Below are 19,547 nucleotides of genomic sequence, written 5' to 3'. Positions count from 1 at the left end.
GCCATTTTAATTTAAGTTCTCAATTTGGTATTTAGAAGTTGCACAAATATTTAAATTGTAAGCTCAGATCCACATGTAGATAAACTTAGTGATAGAAATTCTCATGTGAGTTTTTTTTCTTTTCCTTTGGTAGAGATGGAGTTTGTCTGGTAGAGATGGATTTTCTTGCTATAAGCAGAGAGTGTTTCTTCTGGTCTATGCTGTCACAGATAGCTAGGCCCTTTCAGGTCCCAAATATAAGTGAGTGTGTGGGTCACAGGTTCAGAACCACTCAGGCTTTTGAGGGACCATGTCCTAGTATTCTGTTCCTCCTGCAGCGGGCTGTTAAGCCTCAGCTTTACATTTATGGAATTAGCATTTGCCCCCAGGCAAGTCCCAGCTTCTGTATTCATGTACTGCTCTGATTTCAGAAATCTGCACGTTTTGTTTTCTGGGATGGAGGGTGCTATGGGAACTTCTCTTACTTTTCACGCCTTAGCAATGCATTTAAAACATGTTTTTGGTAATTAATCCAGCATCTGGATGTTTTTCAATGAGATGACTTTTTAGAATACTTAGGCAGCTATGCTGTTGTAAATAGCAACTCTATGATTTATACATTTAACTATTGTATATTTAGGGTACTTCAAATTTATTTTTTCTTAGTACTGTTGTAAACATTATTGGTATTGTCTCCTTATGTAAATACTTGTAGAATTTCTCTAGGTTATATGTTGGGCTTTATGAAAGAGGCCAAACTGGGTTCCAGAATGCTTGTAACATGTTATGAGCAGCAAGTAGTGACTTTGTGCTGCTGAACATTGTTGCCAACACTTAGTACCTTCAAACTAATTTTTGCCTGATGGGTGGGAAATGGCATCTGCCTAGTGTTTAAATTTGCATCTGTCTGATTACTCATAATTGAGCATCCATTCATGTTTGTCACTTGGAATTCCTTTTTGGGTATGGACAGTTTATGTCCTTCTTTCATTTTATACGTCGTTATCTTTTTCTCATTGATTTATCAGACATCTTTTATATACCTTTTCAGTTATATTCTAAATATTGTTTTTCTTTCCATGCCATGCCACTTTAATATACCGAAGAGATTAATTAATTTTTTCCTTTATGGTTTATGATTTGGGGTTTGGTTTATGGACTTCTTCGTAACAAGAAGAAAAATATATTCTGTCAGGGACATCAGTTAGCTCAGTTGGTTAGAGCTCAATGCTCGCAACACTAGGGTTGCTGATTCGATCCTCGCGTGGGCCAGTGTGAGCTGTGCCCTTTACAACTAGATTAAAACAACTACTTGACTTGGAGCCGACGGGTCCTGGAAAAACACAAATAAAAGTTAAAAAAAAAATATTCTCTTACCACCTTTACTGGATACTTACTGATGTAAAGATTTTAGACCTTAGAGATCTGTGATTTAAATCCTCCTCCCCTTTCCCAGGTTTATACTAAGTAAGGAGAGATCATTTTATTTTCAGGGTGGGAAAAGGTGTCAGGATGGTTGATAAATTTAGCCCATAGGCCATTTGTCACCTGGATAAACTCTTTACCCTTTGAGTCTCAGCTCAAAAACTCTTGTTTTATGTAAAGCCTGTACTAAGTTACCCAACTTGATTCAATTCAACATACATTTATTGAGTACCTTATATATACCTGGCCCTTCCTAGAAGTTTAGGACACAGTGTTAAATAGAATTTTCGTCAGGTTTAGGCACAGATTCTGCTCAGAACCCTCCAGTCATTCCTATATCACACAAAGAAACCCAAACCCTTCTCTCCATGCCTTTAGGATCTGGCCTGCTCCTCCTCTCCATTCATGCGTCTCACTCATGTGACCCCAGCCAGGCGGATTCCCTACTGTTTCTATAACATTCCAAGCATTCTCCAGTTTTAGGGTCTTTGTTTTTGTGGTTTCCTCTGACGGAGCCTTCTTGCCTCCAGCATCCCATCTCTACATGGTTTGCCCCGGGATTCCCTACTGTTTCTATAACATTCCAAGCATTCTCCAGTTTTAGGGTCTTTGTTTTTGTGGTTTCCTCTGACGGAGCCTTCTTGCCTCCAGCATCCCATCTCTACATGGTTTGCCCCTCACTTCCATTGTGTCTCCTATTTCCAGCAGACACTTCTTTGACCAAAAATGAAATTAACAATAACATAAAAACAATAAATAAAAATTTATAGCTCACACAGCTTTACTGTCTATCCCCCTTAACCTAGTTAATTTTTCTCCACAGCACTTATCAACATCAGACCTATTATTGATTTCTTTCTATCTACCACCTTGAGGGCTGGGAACTTTGTTTATTCACTGCTGTTTCACCACTGCCTAGAACAGGGCCTAACACATGGTAGATACCCAATATATATTTATCGAATGAATACATGTGTGTATATAGGAATGAATGAATGGCAGGTCGAGGAGTGGGTGGGACTGCATAAAAACACTGGTTATATTAGGAAAAGAATAGGTACAGAAGGGAGAAGAGACCCTAAGAAAAGGAAGAAGGCAGGTAAATTTTTCCCATTTTTGCAGTTTTGCTTAGAGCCTTCGGGGCAGCCAACCCCCTTGGCACTGGCCTCCTCTGTTGCCTTTGCCATTGCTTTCCTTCCTGAAGGTGGCCCTCGGTAAACACTTCTTGAGTGACAGTTATTGTAAGTGGTTTTCTCTTGCATCACCCAGAAAATGGAAGCACTTTCCAGATTGCTTTGGTCGACAGGCTTGTCCTCAGAGCTAACAGGAGTGGAAAAGGACCAAGAGCTTTCTGTGTTTATGTTGAAAACCCTGGAAGGTGATCTAAAGGATATGTGGTCTGTTAGGAGAAAGTTTCTATTGGTTTATCATTCACAAAGCCATCCTACAAGAAAGTCAGAACCAAATGAGACGGAACTTGGTTGGAATCTAAGATTTATTCCTTAAGTCAAAACTCCTAGAAGAAACACATAAGTAAATTAAATCTCACCTTTTCCTGGTTGTCATCTTTGATTCACTAATTATACCTTCAAGTACTTCAATTTTTGTGTATGTATTTAGAGACAGTGTGGCCTACTAGAGTACAAACTCAGGTGTACATCAGGCAAAATATTTAGTCATACTCACAAACAATGGAGATGAAATAGTTAAAAAACAAAACTTCAAAGAGAAAGGAAGTACCCATTTTCCCCCCAGCTATCACTAGAGACTATGAAAGGAACAGACTTCTAGAAAAATTTTCCAGCCTACATTTTACCTATAAATTACTCATTTTGTTCTTAAAGACAAGGATTAAGCTTGTCATTTAGAGCACTTCTTGTACTTCCGCATTTTCTTAGATTTGTACAATAGCAATTAAAGTGGGAATATCTAGATAGATGGCTATATGAATACAAAACTGAACTTTGAGAATTGTAGGTGTAAATGACTGAAATCTCTGCAATACACGGGTCAGAAGGCAGATGGTATGGTCAGATGCGGACTGGCATGGGATGTGGTGTGTGTGGGCTTCAGAAGCACCTCACAGCTGACCAAGACCCAGGACAGGGACTGATGGAGCTGCATAAAGGTCCAAGAGGGTTCCGACAGGGCACTGAGGAGCAAGTGACAGAAACCAACCTAAACTACATTAAACAAAAAGTGATTCTTCTGAAGATCAGAGAGGTAGCTCAAAGGACCATCAGCAGGACCCAGAGCCTTTCTGGCGTCCCATGGACTGGAACCGGAAACCTTAACATTGTTGGTGGTTTCCCAATCACTGTCTCTCTCTCTCTGTCTCTCTGTGTTTCTGTCTCTCTGTCTCTCTCTCTCTGTGTCTCTGTCTCTGTCTCTCTCTCTGTCTCTCTCTCTCTGTCTCTCTCTCTCATCTGTTCCACCTAAGCTTCCTGCTCTATTAATAGAGATGGGCATCCTCTGCCTAACAGAAAAAGTGGCTCTCAGCAAGTGTCAAAGTCACATTCTGAAAGAATTAACCACGAGAGGTGTTTTTTAATCTCTGAATTTCAGTTGGAAAGGTCCTAGGGAAGGGATCAGACGGTGCAGATTGGATTCTCATGCCCACCTCTTGTATCATCACTGTGGTCAGGCGGTAGGTAGGCTCTCTGTTGACTCAGCCTGGGTCAGGTTCCCTTCTTTGGGCCGGAGTGAGCAGTGAGCAGCTTCTGTGATGGGTGGTGACTTAGCACCCAGTACATGACCCACGACCGCTGGTACATTTGTTTGTGTTGGACAGCCCTTCTGACTGGTCCCTGACAGTCACCACCTTGGTCATTCTTAGTACCCCACTGAGGAGAAGGGATGAGCAGTTCCTATAAGAACCCCACCCTGGGGGTATGTGTATGTTCACATGTCCTCATACCAGCTACGTTCAAGTGGCTACTTCACCACTTAGGAGCCAAGCATTCTTTCTATATATCAGTTTCCTTGTGTATAAAATGAAAATAATAATAATAATAATACCGACTCCATGGGTTGTTAATAGGACGAAATGACTTATTATACACATATGCGAAGCTCTTATAACAAGAGTGGAATGTGAAAACTTAGTTGTCACTATTACTACCACATATGGCACTGGAATAAAACCATAAAGACAACTCACTACATGAGGACACTTTTCATGCTATCTTCCAGGCCCTTTGTAGACCTCATGGCTTGTGAAATTACTTTCTATTTATCATCTTTGCTCGCTAGAAGCTGTCCAGGCTCTCCCTGAAGATACTCAGTGGGGATCTGCGACTACTCTGTGTTCTTCCAGGGCCCTCCCCACGGACTGAGCATCTTTCTCATTTTATGATCCCAAACAAATTATTTCTCAAATAAATAAACTTTTATTATACGGTCCCTCTAAGGCCTCCAAAAGAGTCTCAGAGGCTGACAAGGGGCAAAGCGTTATAACCTTTGCTTAGCTTGCTTGACCTGACTTATTTCACTAATTTCGTTAGAAGTGATTGATCTGTTCAGATTTTCTGCTTTTTCTTGATTCATTCTGTTTCTTCTTGGAAGATTGTATATTTCTAGGAATTTACCCACTTCTCCCAGATTGCCCAATTTGTTGGCATATACTTGCTCGTAATATTTTCTCATAATCCTTTGTATTTCTGTGGTGTCAGTTGTCTTTTCTCCTCTTTCATTTATGATTTTATTTATTTGGGTCCTCTCTCTTTTTTCCTTGATGAACCTGGCTAAAGGTTTATCAATTTCGTTTATCATTTCAATTGGGCATTCCATGAAGCTCTTGGTTTCATTGATTTTTTGTGTGTTTTTTAATATTCTGTTTCATTTTTTTTTCCTCTGATGTTTATTATTTTCTTCCTTGTGCTCTCTTTGGGCTTTGTTTGCTGTTCTTTTTCTAGTTTCTTTAAGTGTAAGTTTAGATTATTTTTTTTTTTTAGTTCTTGAGGTAGGCCTGTATTGCTATAAATTTCCCTCTTAGAACTGACTTAGCAGTGTCCCATAGAGTTTGGGTCATTGTGTTTTCATTTTCATTTGTCTCAAGGTATGTTTTGATTTCTTCTTTGTTCTCATTCCTAACCTATTCATTATTTAGTAGCATGTTATTTAGTGTCCAGGTGTTTGTGTGTTTTTCAGGTTTTTTTCCCTGTAATTGATATCTAGTTTCATATCATTATGGTCAGAGAACATGCTTAATATGATTTTAATCTTCTTAAATTTATTGAGACTTGTTTTGTGGCCTTATTTGGTCTGTCTTGGAAAATGTTCCAGGTGCACTTGCAAAGAATGTATATTCTGCTGCTTTGGGGTGAAATGCTTAAAAAATATCAATTAAAATCATCTTGGTTTAGTGTGTCATTTAAGGGCGCTGTTTCCTTGTTGATTTTCTGTTGTGATGATCTGTTCATTGGTATCCATGGGGATGTTAAAATCCCCTACTATGATTGTATGACTGTTGAGCACTCCCTTTATATCGTTAATATTTGCTTTATATATTTAGGTGCTCCTGTGTTGGGTGCATAAGTGTTTATAAGCGTTACAGACTCTTGTTGGATAGATCCCTTTACCATTTTGTAATGTCCCTCTTTGTCTCTTATTACAGCCTTTGTTATAAAGTCCATTTTGTCTGAAATAAGTATTGTTACTGCAGCTTTTTCCTGTTTCCTTTCCATTCACATGAAATATCTTTTCATCCCTTTACTTTTAGTCTGTGTATGTCTTTCGATCTGAAGTGAGTCTCTTGGGACAACATATGTATGGGTTTTATTTTCTTATCTATTCAGCTACCTGATGTCTTTTGATTGGAGCACTTAATACATTTACATTTAAAGTGGTTATTGATAGATACATAGTTATTGTCATTTTATTATTCATATTTATGTTCTCTTTCCTCCTTCATCTTCTCAAAGAAGTCCTTTTAACATTTCTTGTAGTACTGGTTTGGTGGTGATTAACTCCTTTAGCTTTTTCTTGTCTGGGAAGCTATTTATTTCTCCTTCAATTTTAAATAATAGCCTTGCTGAGTGGAGTAGTCTTGGTTGTAGGTCCTTGGTTTTTTATTACTTTGAATATTTCATGTGAATCCCTTCTTTCCTGCAAATTTTCTGTTGAGAAATCAGCCGACAATCTTACGGGAGTTCCCTTGTAAGTAAGTAGTTGCCCTTCTCTTGCTGCTTTTAAGATTCTCCCTTTCTCTTGAAACTTGGGCATTTTAATTATGATGTGTCTTGGTGTGGACTTCTTTGGGTTCATCTTGTTTGGGAGTCTATGCTTCCAGAGATTGTATATCTATTTCCTTAACCAGGTTAGGGAAGTTTTCAGCATTATTTCTTCAAATAACTTCTCAATCCCTTGTTCTCTCTCTTCTCCTTCTGGTACTGCTGTGGTGTGAATGTTGTTATGCTTGATGTGTCCCAGAGGTCTCTTACACTATCCTTATTTTTTTATTCTTTTTTCTTTTTGCTGTTCTGACTGGGTGTTTTATGCTACCTTGTCTTTCAGATTGTTGATTTGATTTTCTGCTTCGTCTAGTCTATTGGTGATTCGTTCTAGTGCATTCTTCATTTCAGTTGTTGTATTCTTCATTTCTGACTGTTTTTTTCCCCATGGATTCTATGTCCTTCTGTATGCTTACTATCACTTTGTTGCAATTCTCAGAGTTCACCTACTTTTCCCCTAAGTTCCTTGAGCATCCTTATAACCCTTGTTTTGAAGTCTGTGTCTGTAAGTTTACTTGCTTCCATTTCATTTAGTTCCTTTTCTAGAGTTTTCTCCTGTTCTTTCATTTGAAATATGTTTCTTTGCTTCCTCATTTTGGCTGCCTTTCTGTATTTGTTTGTATATATTAGGTAAATCTGCTTATGTCTCCCAGTCTTGGGTAGGTGGCCTTATGAAGTAGGTGCCCTGTGGGGCCCAGTGACACAGTCTCCCTGGTCACTTGCACCAGTACTCCAGGAATGTCCCTTGTGTGTCCTCCTGTTATAGTTGAGCCAGCCCCATACCTTTATGTGGTGGCCCCCCCACCCAGGTGCCAACAGGTGTCCAAGGAAGAGTGGATAATCTCCAAATCTCTTTGTTCCCGGTTGGTCAGTTAACACCCATTGATCTGAGTCCAGTCCTGAGATGCCTCCAAATCTTTGATAAACAATCATTGTTATACACATATTTCCCCTCCTCTTCAGCAAAGACTCCTTCTGACAAATGGCTGTTTTTGAATAATACTCAAGTGGAATTCCTTTAGTCAATTAGCATATCTATAGCAGGAACCATTAGCCTGAAGGCCATGGGAGAAATGCAGGCTAGAATTAAAGTTAGAGAGAGGGAAAGAAAGAGAGAGAAGTTTACTCTGTTACGTAACCTTTGTAGCATTACAGTACAGTGGACAGCCTAAGCCAATCTGTCTTCCTTTAAATTGAGCTTAGCACTCTAGCTTCTCCACAGTTTGGCTCTAGACAATTTGTGTAGCTCCACCTCTCACCACTCCCCAGCCTGCCCCTTTCTCTAGCCATATTTGTAGTCCTAGGACATACCACAGTTTTGTACTTCTGCACCTTTGCATGTACTAAGAAGGCCTCTCTCCAGAATGCCCTTGCTCTCTCTTCCCCCCTTCATCTTCTGCATATCATACGTGGTCTTTAAGATTCAGCCTAAGCATGCATCTTACAAGTATTTCCTGACACCACCTCCCCCAGTCTGATTGAATGCCCTTTTTGTACTCCAACTATTCCTCCCTACTGAAGTATAAATCTATCAGAACATTTACCAAATAGACTTGCTATAATTGCTGGTTTACTTAAGTCTTTCTCCCAGGTTAAACTATTAGCTATCTGAGACATTCTATGTCATTTCACATTTTTACCACCTAATACCTAACTAACCCAGCTAGATATTCCAGAAATGTTTGTTGGATGATAAATTGAAGGTTAATACCTTTCTGTCTTATATCAATAGAATCTCATCCATTCTTTCCTGCTATGATCATTATACTAAATTATTCTGAAATGAATTGTCAGGAAGAAAATGTCATTATTTTCCATCTTGTGAACTATAGTACACCAAGTTGAAAGACAAAAGAAAAACTTTAAAGAGTGCTCTTCATTGGTTGCTAAGAACTGTAGCCGAGGCTATGCCTGAGGCTGTTTGACCCACAAAGGCTCTCTGTCAAAGAGACCAATTTATAAACAATCACGATGGTTCTGCAAATGGCAACTGTGGCCCCAAACCAGCTGGGCTTGTCTTGGCGGGCACAGTTACAGCCCAAGCTCTGATAAGAACTGTTTCTAGTAGTATCACATACAAATGCCAAATGCCAGAAGGAAAGTTAGAAGTATCCCTTCTAAAGGACAATGACATTATAAATTAGTTAATTATGACTTTGTTGGCATAAGAGTTAAGATTGAACATATCTCTTCTATGTGTTATTCTTCTACTCTGTTTCTACAGTACCTATCTCTCCTAATCCCATTTCTACCACTCAACCAAGACAGGTAAGCAGACACAGTGGGGCTACAGTTTGAAGCTCAAAGCACTTACAATGCAGAGAAAGGTTTCAATGGCAGGGAGCTTATGCGGTGTTCCTCGTGGATCCTAACAGAAATGTGCTTCTTCCACCTTCCACCCCTAATTTTGAAACCTCAGTCACCAAGACTAAAATGCAAATCAGATATCCAGAACAACTTCCATATGCCCTGGAGGGCTTGGCCTGGAGACCCAAGTGATAGTGGGTTTTCTCTTTGATCATAGTTTCAGATTGTTGGGCTGGGAATGTGGTTGAAGGCTGGGGAAGGACATACACTATAGTTCTGAAAGATGCCTGCACAGTTTTTGCCCAAAGTTTTGAGGTTCAGTTCAGTTTAAGGAACTTTTATAGGACATTCATGGTGTGGCAGGACCAGGTGCTAGACAAATAATAGTTTGCAAGGTAAATACAGTCCCTGCCCTCACAGTATTTGTGGACAAATAAATACGAGGAGATATACAGACAAGTGCCATGTTTCCCCCAAAATAAGACCTAGCCAGACAATAAGCTGTAATGTATCTTTTGGAACAAAAATTAATATAAGACCCGGTCTTATATTGTGTTATGTTAGATAAGACCCGATCTTATACTATAGTAAAATAAGACTGGGTCTTATATTAATTTTTGCTCCAAAAGACGCATTAGAGCTGATTGTCCGGCTAGGTCTTATTTTCAGGGAAACATGGTCGGTATTCTGATAAGGGACTTATAAGATGCTGAAAGACCATCCTGGAGGAGAGGATATTGCACAGGGTGCTAATCAGAGAAAATGAATGGAACTCTCCAGCCCTTCTGTACAGAAAATTACAGAACTGCCTTGACTCATTTTGCTCTGGTGAAAGAGCAACATCAAGGACCTGCATTGGGCAACAGAAAATCTATAGCCCAGATGTCCGTTCTTTTCTCAGCGTTTCCAAGGAACTAATGTACTAGTGAGAGAGCAAACAAAGCCAGCGGTGGTGGAACCAGTGATGCGTGGCCAGGTCAGGGTAGAGGATGGCAGGGGAGCCTCTGTGGTGCTTGCTGTGACAGCCGTGACTGTGTTCCAGCAGCTAGGAAGTAAATGCCAGCTTGGTGTCGAATTGGTAAGGCAAGGCAATTAGCAGCCAAGAGGGCTGCAAAGAGAGTGAAAGCAACATGGTACTTCAGGGCAAAGAAGAACAGCCTGAATAATACCTGGGGTTTGTGAAAGGATTTACCTGGGGTACCTGCACTCCTCTGGAAGGGCAGAAACGAGGGAGGCTATGTTCCCTTCTTCTGAGCACTTTGAATGGGGCTGTTGATATTTTTACCTGGATAGGCATCATTCTTATAGGGTTGGGTCTCCCCTGCAGTGAGTAAACTTATATTCAAGATGTTCTTTTAACACTGTACCCTGCGTAACCAAATGAATAAGATGATGGAATTTAATATCTATTTTAAATCATTAGCTGAATGCACAAAGCCCAAATAATATGGCAAGGAAGCTAAGAAGAGTAAAATATATCCTTCCCCATTTTTTGTGAACACTTTCAGAACATCTGCGTTTGTGGTCCTTGGCATTTTACAACGATGCTATTCCCCGAGAGTTCTATTAGAACCAGAGCCCAAGCAACATTCTGTGGTAATGAGTTTTTCTGGCACCTAGGTTCCTTAAACTATGTTAGAGACACACTGTAGAACAGAATTTTGTACTGCGTCAGGATGCATTTAACAAGACTTTGTGTATTTTTGTATTTTTGTGATTTGCAGAGCAGCAAGGCAAGTGAACATGGCAGCTCCAGATAGTTACAAAAGTAATAGTGCAAATTTTGAGATCTACTAAACATTTTTTAGAATTAAATATGCTTAAATATTTTGGTAGTTCTCCTTCTAACATGAACAGAAAATGCATTAATTTGCTAAATACGCAGAACTGACATTGTCCTTTCATAAAGATGCTTAGACAAAAGTGTCTCGAAATTTAAGTAAAATGAGCACTGGAGTTACTTCTAGAAACTGTAATCCAACGTGACACCTTCGTTTTCCTTTACACTAAAGACTATAGCCTTTCTTGTGGTATTGTCCTCGATTATTGTCATTCTGTTGAAATTGCTGTAGAATATAGAATATAACAATCTCTTTGACAGACTGAAAAATTGATATGTATCGGAGAAATAATTCTTTACTACTGACCAAATTCAAACTACTGTTATCAGCATAAAAGCAATAATAATAACCAGTCTTTTATTGAAATCCATGGCATACTCACCCTACTTTCACCATTTGCAGGGCCCAGGCAAGAGTATAAAAGGAGGCCTGCATGTCATAGGTGTAAGTTATAAACCAAGCTAACAACCTATTTAACAAAATATATTCTATCTTCCTATACTGACGAATGTACTTTCATGATGGAAGACAAGGTCAACTTTAGAATTCTTGGACCACTTTCTATTGTATGTCACCCCTCTTCTCTTTTCACTATAAGCTTCATACTGTACTATAGGGGTCTTGTGCTACATGGCACGTGTGGACATCTTGTATGTGGACACATATAAGCTCCGTCCACCTTTCACCACCTCCTCAACAGCTGTCTGTGGCCACCCAGAGGGCTAGGAGTGGATATCCTGGCTGTTCTGTTCACTGTTGGTGCAGACCCAGAGAAGAGACCAGTGCAGGCCCTGGAAGAGAGTTCAGGGTCATTTAGGAAAGGAACTCCAGAGTTTTTCGTACCTGGAGTGTCATTTGGAAGAGAGGTAATAAGCTCCAGGTTGGTGTGTCCCTTTGGCCATAAAAAAAAGGGCATGGCCAGAGAAGAGCAAGAGTGAGCTCTCTGAAGTATGGGTCCAAAGCAGGAGCCTTTCTTGCCCATGTGATAGGGTGGGTACTAGGTAACTTCCTTGCACTTGACTAAGGGTTGAAATCACCTGGTGCCTATTTAACAGTGTTATACTCTCCCAGAGTGTCTTGTTTACTTCCCCAGAATAATTGCTTTTATGGGTTTCTGGACAAATACCAGGATACAACATTCACCATGGGAAAATAGCCCAGGAGAAGGCAAAGTGTCTTCCGAATATTACTGGAAATTTGAATTGCAGAAAGGATATTGAAAGCAGGAAACGGAAACTAGCCATTTACCTTTTAGGGTCCTTCTTCAAACATGGCAGACTTTCTGTAGACCTCCTTCTCAGTGATGCCCATGCATCTTGTTCCTTTGCCATCTCTCATCTTTTAAAGGATATGAGCAAGGCTGCTGGTGCTAGGTCATCTTCACCTCTTTCTCTGATAGGCATCTCTTAGCTCTTGCCATCAGTGTCTCTGTGTCAGACATCATAATTTTCTCGTGGGTCAAGGCCTGATCTGGATCTCCTGAAAGCCAATGGCTAACTGACATTAGCCCACAAATGTCAGTTCATCTTCCTCTCTGACCTTCTATGGAGTGACTCATCTGGAGGTGGAGTGGGAAGCTGGCCACACCTAAAAAATGCACCATTTGGATCTTGGAGATTTAATTGCTCTGTACTTTGCATTTGATTTTACTATTTTAACCAATGTAATCAAAGATGAGAATAAAGCTATTAGTTGACATTTCCTCGGTTTATACTGAAACTTGAAAATGAAAAGAAGAACTGCCTTTTTTTCTGGTGGGGGTATCTCCCTTTCACTTGTAGTGTGCTCCTTAGCTCATTTCCTGCAATTTCAGGTTCAACCTGTTTTCTTAAAGTTATGAATCATATCAGTGACTCAAAGCCAATTTGGGGAGAAAAAAAAGCTAAGCTGCCTGTCTATAAAGAATCAAACCTGGTAGCAAATAGGAATTATTATTCTTGAACTTTTGGCAAATACCCACTAAAACATTATTCATTCATTCAGCAAAAATATGTTGAAGCAAATATATGCTCAGTGGGAGATGTCATATATAAAAGCAATTACATATTCTTTTCTGAAAGATACATAGATTGTTTTTTTTTTTAAAGTTGAATTTTTATTTTCTCACAGGGAAACAAACTTGTAAGTAGTAGTTGTTATCACTCTGGCAACTCTGTTGCTATTTTTTTTTTTTTAAAGAGAAATTGTAGAGTTCCTCAACTCAGACATACTATGATAATGAATTGAAATGGTACACATTTATTTTCTAAATCACATTGCTGGGAGAGGCCTCAAAGATTATACATATAATGTTTCAATTTCATCAATGAGAAAAGGGAGTTCCAGAGAGGGTGAATGACTTGCTCGAGGTTGTACAGCTCGTCAACCTGTGGCACAGCCAGGAACGGAGCCTGGAGCCTCCATCTTTCTATGAGTAAGCGCCTTCTCCAGGAACAGTCATGATAGTTATTGTTTATTTGTTATGAGAGCAAGCACTTTCTCTTATGCTATGTTAATAGTCACACATTTCACAAGATAGCTATTATTATCTTTATTTTAGAGAAAGGGAAAGCAAGGCTGGGATAAATTGTCACTTAACCAATGACTTCCTAACTGGCTAGTGGCAGAGCTAGGATAAAAGAAAAAAAAAAAGTAAGAATTTGATCCCCACGGTCACATTCTTTCCATACAGCAGCATGGTTATACCGTACATCACACTGCCAGGGAGTGTCTTCTTATGGTTGTCATCTTATATAACCAACACCAAATGGGGATAAATGAGAATCTATGGCCAAATTTATATTTTTGTCTATTTTGTCATTTGTTCTTTCATTCATTTTTATCTCTGCAAAGCACTGAGTTAGATGCTATGGAGGGTAAAAAGAACGGGTAAGACAGAAACCTGCCCGTTAAGATATCCAGTGTCTGAAAGGAGATACAGGATTTGTTCACAAATAACTGTAGTACAAGACAGAATGTAGTATCAAATTAAAGGAAGTAGAAAGTGTTACAGAAATTCCTTTGTTGGAGGAAAATACGATAATTTTGTAGAGTTTGAGAAGGTTTATGAACTCTGCAAAGAAAGTATGTTGGAAAGATTATGTTGTTGTACTCTTTGACCTGTAGGTGGGGAAAGAGAGCACATGCTTATACAGATTTTGTTCTTTGAGAGTGAGCATACAATGCTCTCTGAAAGAGTAATCTGAATTAATAAGTTTAAGGGGAAGATGAAGAAATTTGGATTTTTCCAATTGGGTTCTGGGGAAATAACAAAAAACTACTAAACTTCTGAACAGTGCAGTCTCCTAAGATGTAAAAACTTAGATGCTGACTGAAATTTAGCTAATAACTAAAAATACGTAGTTATTACATGTGCTGGGCTCTCACCCCAAGTTCTGTAAATTTGGATGAATTGGTATATAACTAAACATTCAGATTTTGATGGAAATGAAAAAAAGACCACTGAATAGCAAGAGACTCCATTGGGCAAGAGCCGCACTCAGTTATTTTTGTTGGGATTTTTGCAATGCTACATGGCTGCTCTACGGGGAAATACAACATAAAATCAAATATCTCACCTTGTGAAAATACACAAGATCTTCTTGTGTATGACATCTTTGAGCATTTTAATCCTTAATAGATTGAAAGCAGGTAGGAATTTCAAAGTAAATTTAGATCTGATTTTTGTTCACTACCGAATAACACAATGAATTCTAATTCTGTTTTTGAGATTCTTTGAAAAATGAAAAAAAAAGCCATTATAAACAAGAAGAAAACCCTGCCTTAAGATTAGCTAAATTAAAGCCAATAGCAACCCGAGAGGAAAAACTTCACTTTGCCTTTGAATGCTGTTTTCAGATTTATCAGTAACGTGCTCAAAACCTAGTATTTAAGGTTAAAGTTAAAATATAATAATAACTGCAACTTCAAGAAGAGGTATAAAGAGGACTTCAACTACAGCTGTGATTTTTTATTTCCTTATAAATATCTGAAGTAAAGATGGGGGAAATGAGAACAATCTGGATGGTGGTGACTAAGGGCCTGCTATTTTGTTCTCCCTCCTTTATTGTCTGCTTGAAATGCCTCATAATAAAACACCTGCATATAGGCTTTATGAAGACTGATCATTTTTATAAGTCATCAAATCATTCTGCACACCCACTCTTATAACAGTGCTTTGATTTACTGCTGGGGAAATTACTCCACAAAAATGACGTATAGAGTGACTAGAACTTCTAACCAATTAGTGGAGGTAGGGAAGGTGACTGGGGGAGAAGTGGGAGCTTTGGAGGGGCAAAAACTTCTCTATTCCTCAGCACCCCTAGAGCTTACTAATGGGGTTCTGGGGAGGCAGGGAGGGAGGCTGGGTATTTTCCCCAGAGCAGGGTCCCTCACCACTGGGCATTGTCTGGGCTTATTCTGAGCTGATTTGGCTACCAGAAAACCAAAGATTGCCTTTTTCAAGAGTCTAGGAAAGGTGTCCCACCCACAAAACTGTGGGAACCTCTCAAGTACTTTGTGACCTGTCACACCGAGTTTAGATTTTCAGGGAGACAGAGAAAAAAGGCCAAACATATGATACCAGACTAGGATATCTGACCATCTTTAACTTATAACTTATGCTCCCTCTGTCTCATAGTTACGGTGATGTGAGGGCAGGAGATTTAGCTGCAGAAAGCCTTACCTAAAAGGATGGTGCTTAAGGGACAGCACTTTAGAAAATGTCTAAATCTCCCATGATGCCCTCAGTCCACCATTAGTATTCTGTTCTTTGACAGTTCTGTTGAGTTCCATTATTATATTCTGGCTTGGGGTTCTCATAGTGTTCAGACATAGTTTCAGGCAAATTTGCAAAATAGGTGAGGAGTGTTCTTACTATCTGCTATGAGAGACTGAGAGCTTCTAAAGAGGCAGTTACTGCACTGAGCATTTATTTTTGTAAACTGTCTTATTTAATTTTCATACCGTTCTTTAAGGTAAGGAGTTTCTTCCCCACTTTAATTACAAGGAAGTAGGCTCAGAAGTTCAAATAACTTGACAAAAGTCACTTAGTATATGGTAGAAACAGGATTTGAACCCCGGTCTATCTGATGCTACAGGTTATGCTCTTTTAAAATATCTCATACTGCCTCTCCTTCCTTCATAATCATCTTTGGAGACTTTAATCTTATGTACTTTTTTTTAGACATGGAGGTGGACAGAGATACAGAGATGGAGTAGAAGGACATGGTGGCAGCTTTAGGGCTGGAGTAAGATGCCCCTCCTCCTTTCCAAGCCTGGTCCCTGTGCATCATATGTCCTCCTATCTCCTTGGGGACACTGTTCATCACTGTGTGGTACCCACTCTCCATCCACATCATCAGCATCTCCTCAGTGCACAGTGTGTGCCAGTCTCTCTCTTTTCTTGATAAGCTCCTCTATGTCCCTGCATTTCCCTTGAACTACCACCCAGTGTGGGCGCTACTAGTTAGATGTGGCTGATGAACACCTGCAATATGGCTCGTGTAACTGAGGAACTGCATTTCACATTTCATTTAATTTTCATTAATTTTATTTTAACTTAGAAAACTGAAGCAGTGAAAAATACTTTCTCATTAAATACAACTCTACCATTTGGGTAAAACTTTATTTCACTTTGTGATAACAGTGATACCACTGTATCACGTAAGATACAATTGTATTGTAGTGCATGTGTTTTGTGTGTGTGTGTGTGTGTGTGAGAGAGAGAGAGAGAGAGAGACAGATCTAGTATTACACATGAATACATCACCTATCTAATTCATCAATGGATTGACTCAGTTTGAATTATATTTTCATGTACCAGTGTAACACTGCAGTGTGTTTATTTAAATATTTCATGCAGAGAGCACAAGTTATAGTGATACGGATGTGAATCATAATCGGTAAATACATTTAAATGTTATTTTAATTATATCTTTAAACCTTTTTTCAGTAGTCTATCCTTTAGTTATTGGTCAATAAGTCTTACCTCCTGTATTAAGGATTGAAAATCTTAAAGGGCAAATCTGTAAGTATGGAAAAATTTTAAATTTAAAATGAAAGCATACTACTGATGCAGAGTAGAGTAGAGATGTGGACGCTAGTACTACAACTGGAACAGTGATTAAACAACTGAAAAGAGGAATATCACAAATTTCACAGTCCGTGGTAATTGCAATTTATTGTGGCAGAGTAAAATGAAAAGCTTTTATGTAAAAAAAAAAAAAAAGCCACATGTGTTGTTTCCATCGTATTGAGTAATGTTTCCTAAAGTGAGTCGCACAAAACATTAACCAGGAGATATGTTCATGAAAGAAAAAACAGGTTCGTGGTCAAATAAGTTTTGGAAAGGGTGAATATTTTATTCCTTTATTGGAGATTCACAATGTAACTTAGCATATTAAAAGCATTGCAATATCTGGTAAAAAGGAAAATCTTAAAGCTTGATTTAACCCCATTGTTCTTAAACCTATATTACCATTAAAGATTATATTTGATTATGTTTTATCTATTCAGGTCACCTATTGGAGAATGACACCATTACTGCAGGGAAGTTTAGTGACTCTTGTTCTCACATGGTAGAGAAACTCTGGACAGTGAGGTCTTGGCTAGTGCACTGACAGAAAGTGGGCTTGCCCCCTTTAAAATAATGCAGGCAGGCTTCTCTAGCCTTTGATGTGATGTACACAGAAGAATGAATACAACTAAAGCTAACTGAATAAATCTCCAGGAAGTTGAGAATATGGTGATTGTTTTGGACAGTGTCACTTGGAAGTGACAGTCATTCTGGAGGATAACCAGTAACATGAATTAACATGAATTAACAGATAACTAGTAACAGGTAACATGCATCGCAGAGAGGATTATATATTTTGACCTGGCAGGGATTTATTTAAGGATACAGTCTCAAAGAGTTTTTTAAACTTGCATGTTCAAATATAATTATATGGAAACCAGGGAAAATTTCAGGAAAATTGTTTAAGAGGAAGGGAAAGCTTAAGTAAGTGGATACAACCTCTCCATGAACTACTACGTAGTGTTCAAAAGTGATAAACTTGAAGACCATATTGTCATATGGAAAAGTGTATATACTAGGATGTGCATTTCCCCTGTAATTCATGGGCTTCCTATTTCAGACATGTGACATCTGAGCTAAAAACATGGTATCTCTGCGTGTCCTCAAAATCGTGCCATTGCGTCCAAAGCCTTATTGAGCAACACAGAATTTCCTGACAGTCTTGGAGAAATTAAAACTGAAAGCTCTCTTCCCCAATTCTCATTCCCATATTTTATTGTCAACCCTAGGGAAATCCCCTGACACAACAGTTTACTGCGTATCCTTTCACATCTTTTCTGTCCGTACACAAACAGATTTATTCCTTTTACATAAACTGGCTCAGACTACACCTAGTACTCTGTAATTTGGTTTTTCCGTGTAATTATACCATATCATAGAGATCTTTGTGTGTTTATAGACCTGTTTCCTTTTCATGGCTGCATGTTCATTTATGAGATATTATACAGTGATTTATTAAATCATGGATATCGACGGATATTTAGTTATTTCCAATTTTTTGATATTTGAAATAGTGCTATACACACTGGTCCATTCTGTCAGTCAACCCCTGCTGATCAGGCAGGATGAGTAAGAGGCACTGAGAAAATTGGAGGCCTTGGTGAGGTACATGTGCTCCAGAGGATGAAAAATAAACGCTACAAAGATTCAGGGACCTTCTGTTCAGGACAGTGTTCAGGGGTCCAGCGGACAGGGGTGTGTTGATACATACCCTCTGAAGTAAAGACTGCTTGCTGCATCTTGCATGCCCTAACACAAAGAAGGGAGCACAGTGCCCGGTGGGCCTCTATGAGGTTTAGAGGCAATATATCCTACCCTTGGGGATATGGCTACAACTCACCACCGGGAGGCCTGACAGATTGCCAGTTTTGAGTAGGTCATGGTACAGGAAAAGGCTCAACTGGGTCATGCAACTAGCAGATCTTGTGGCGTTGAGGTATCAGTGATTGAAAAAGTTGCAGTGTGGATTTTATATCAAGTCCTGGGTGAGAGAATCACAAAGCAGGCCTCTGGAGTTCTGAAGCAAGGCTGTGCCATTACCACAAAATTATATGCCTTTTGAAAAATAGCTCCTAGCATATGATTGGGTCCAGGTAGAGATGGAAAGCTTGCATGTGGGTCACCAGGTAACTTCATGACTAGCACTGTCAATTAGAATGTGTTTGTAAGAATACAAGATCATAAAGTCAGACAGACCCAGCTGCAGTCCATCATAAGACTGAAATTGTACATCTGAGATAGAGCCCGATCAGGACCAGACGGAATGAGTCAGCTCATAAACAGTTAGCCTCAACCTTTGTGTCACCTGCCACAATTTCACTAGTGCTCTACCTATATGGTAGGTCCCATACAGCCAGAAGTGGGGAAAAGCCCAAGATGGTTTGTGGGTGATTGGCTCAGTATGTGGGTACAACCTGAGAATGGATAGCAGCTGCATTATAGCCATACTCAGGGTGGACTTGAAAGATAGTAGGTGGAGGAGATCTTCTCAAATGGGCAAAGCTTGTCATCTACTTTGTGTGGAAGGAGAAGTGGCTCTACATGTCAAGTCACAGATTCCTGGGCCACGGTCAGTGGCCTGGCCAGAGGGTCAGGAGCTTGGAAGGGAAAGGACTGGAAGATCAGAGACAAGGAGGTCTGGGTTAGAGACATATGGATGGCCATATGAAAATGTGAAGATTTTTGTATCACATATTAATACCCATCAGA

The sequence above is a fragment of the Rhinolophus hipposideros genome, assembly GCF_964194185.1.
Source record: "Rhinolophus hipposideros genome assembly, chromosome: 8".
NCBI lineage: Eukaryota > Metazoa > Chordata > Mammalia > Chiroptera > Rhinolophidae > Rhinolophus > Rhinolophus hipposideros.
Note: the sequence above shows the minus strand (reverse complement) of the source record.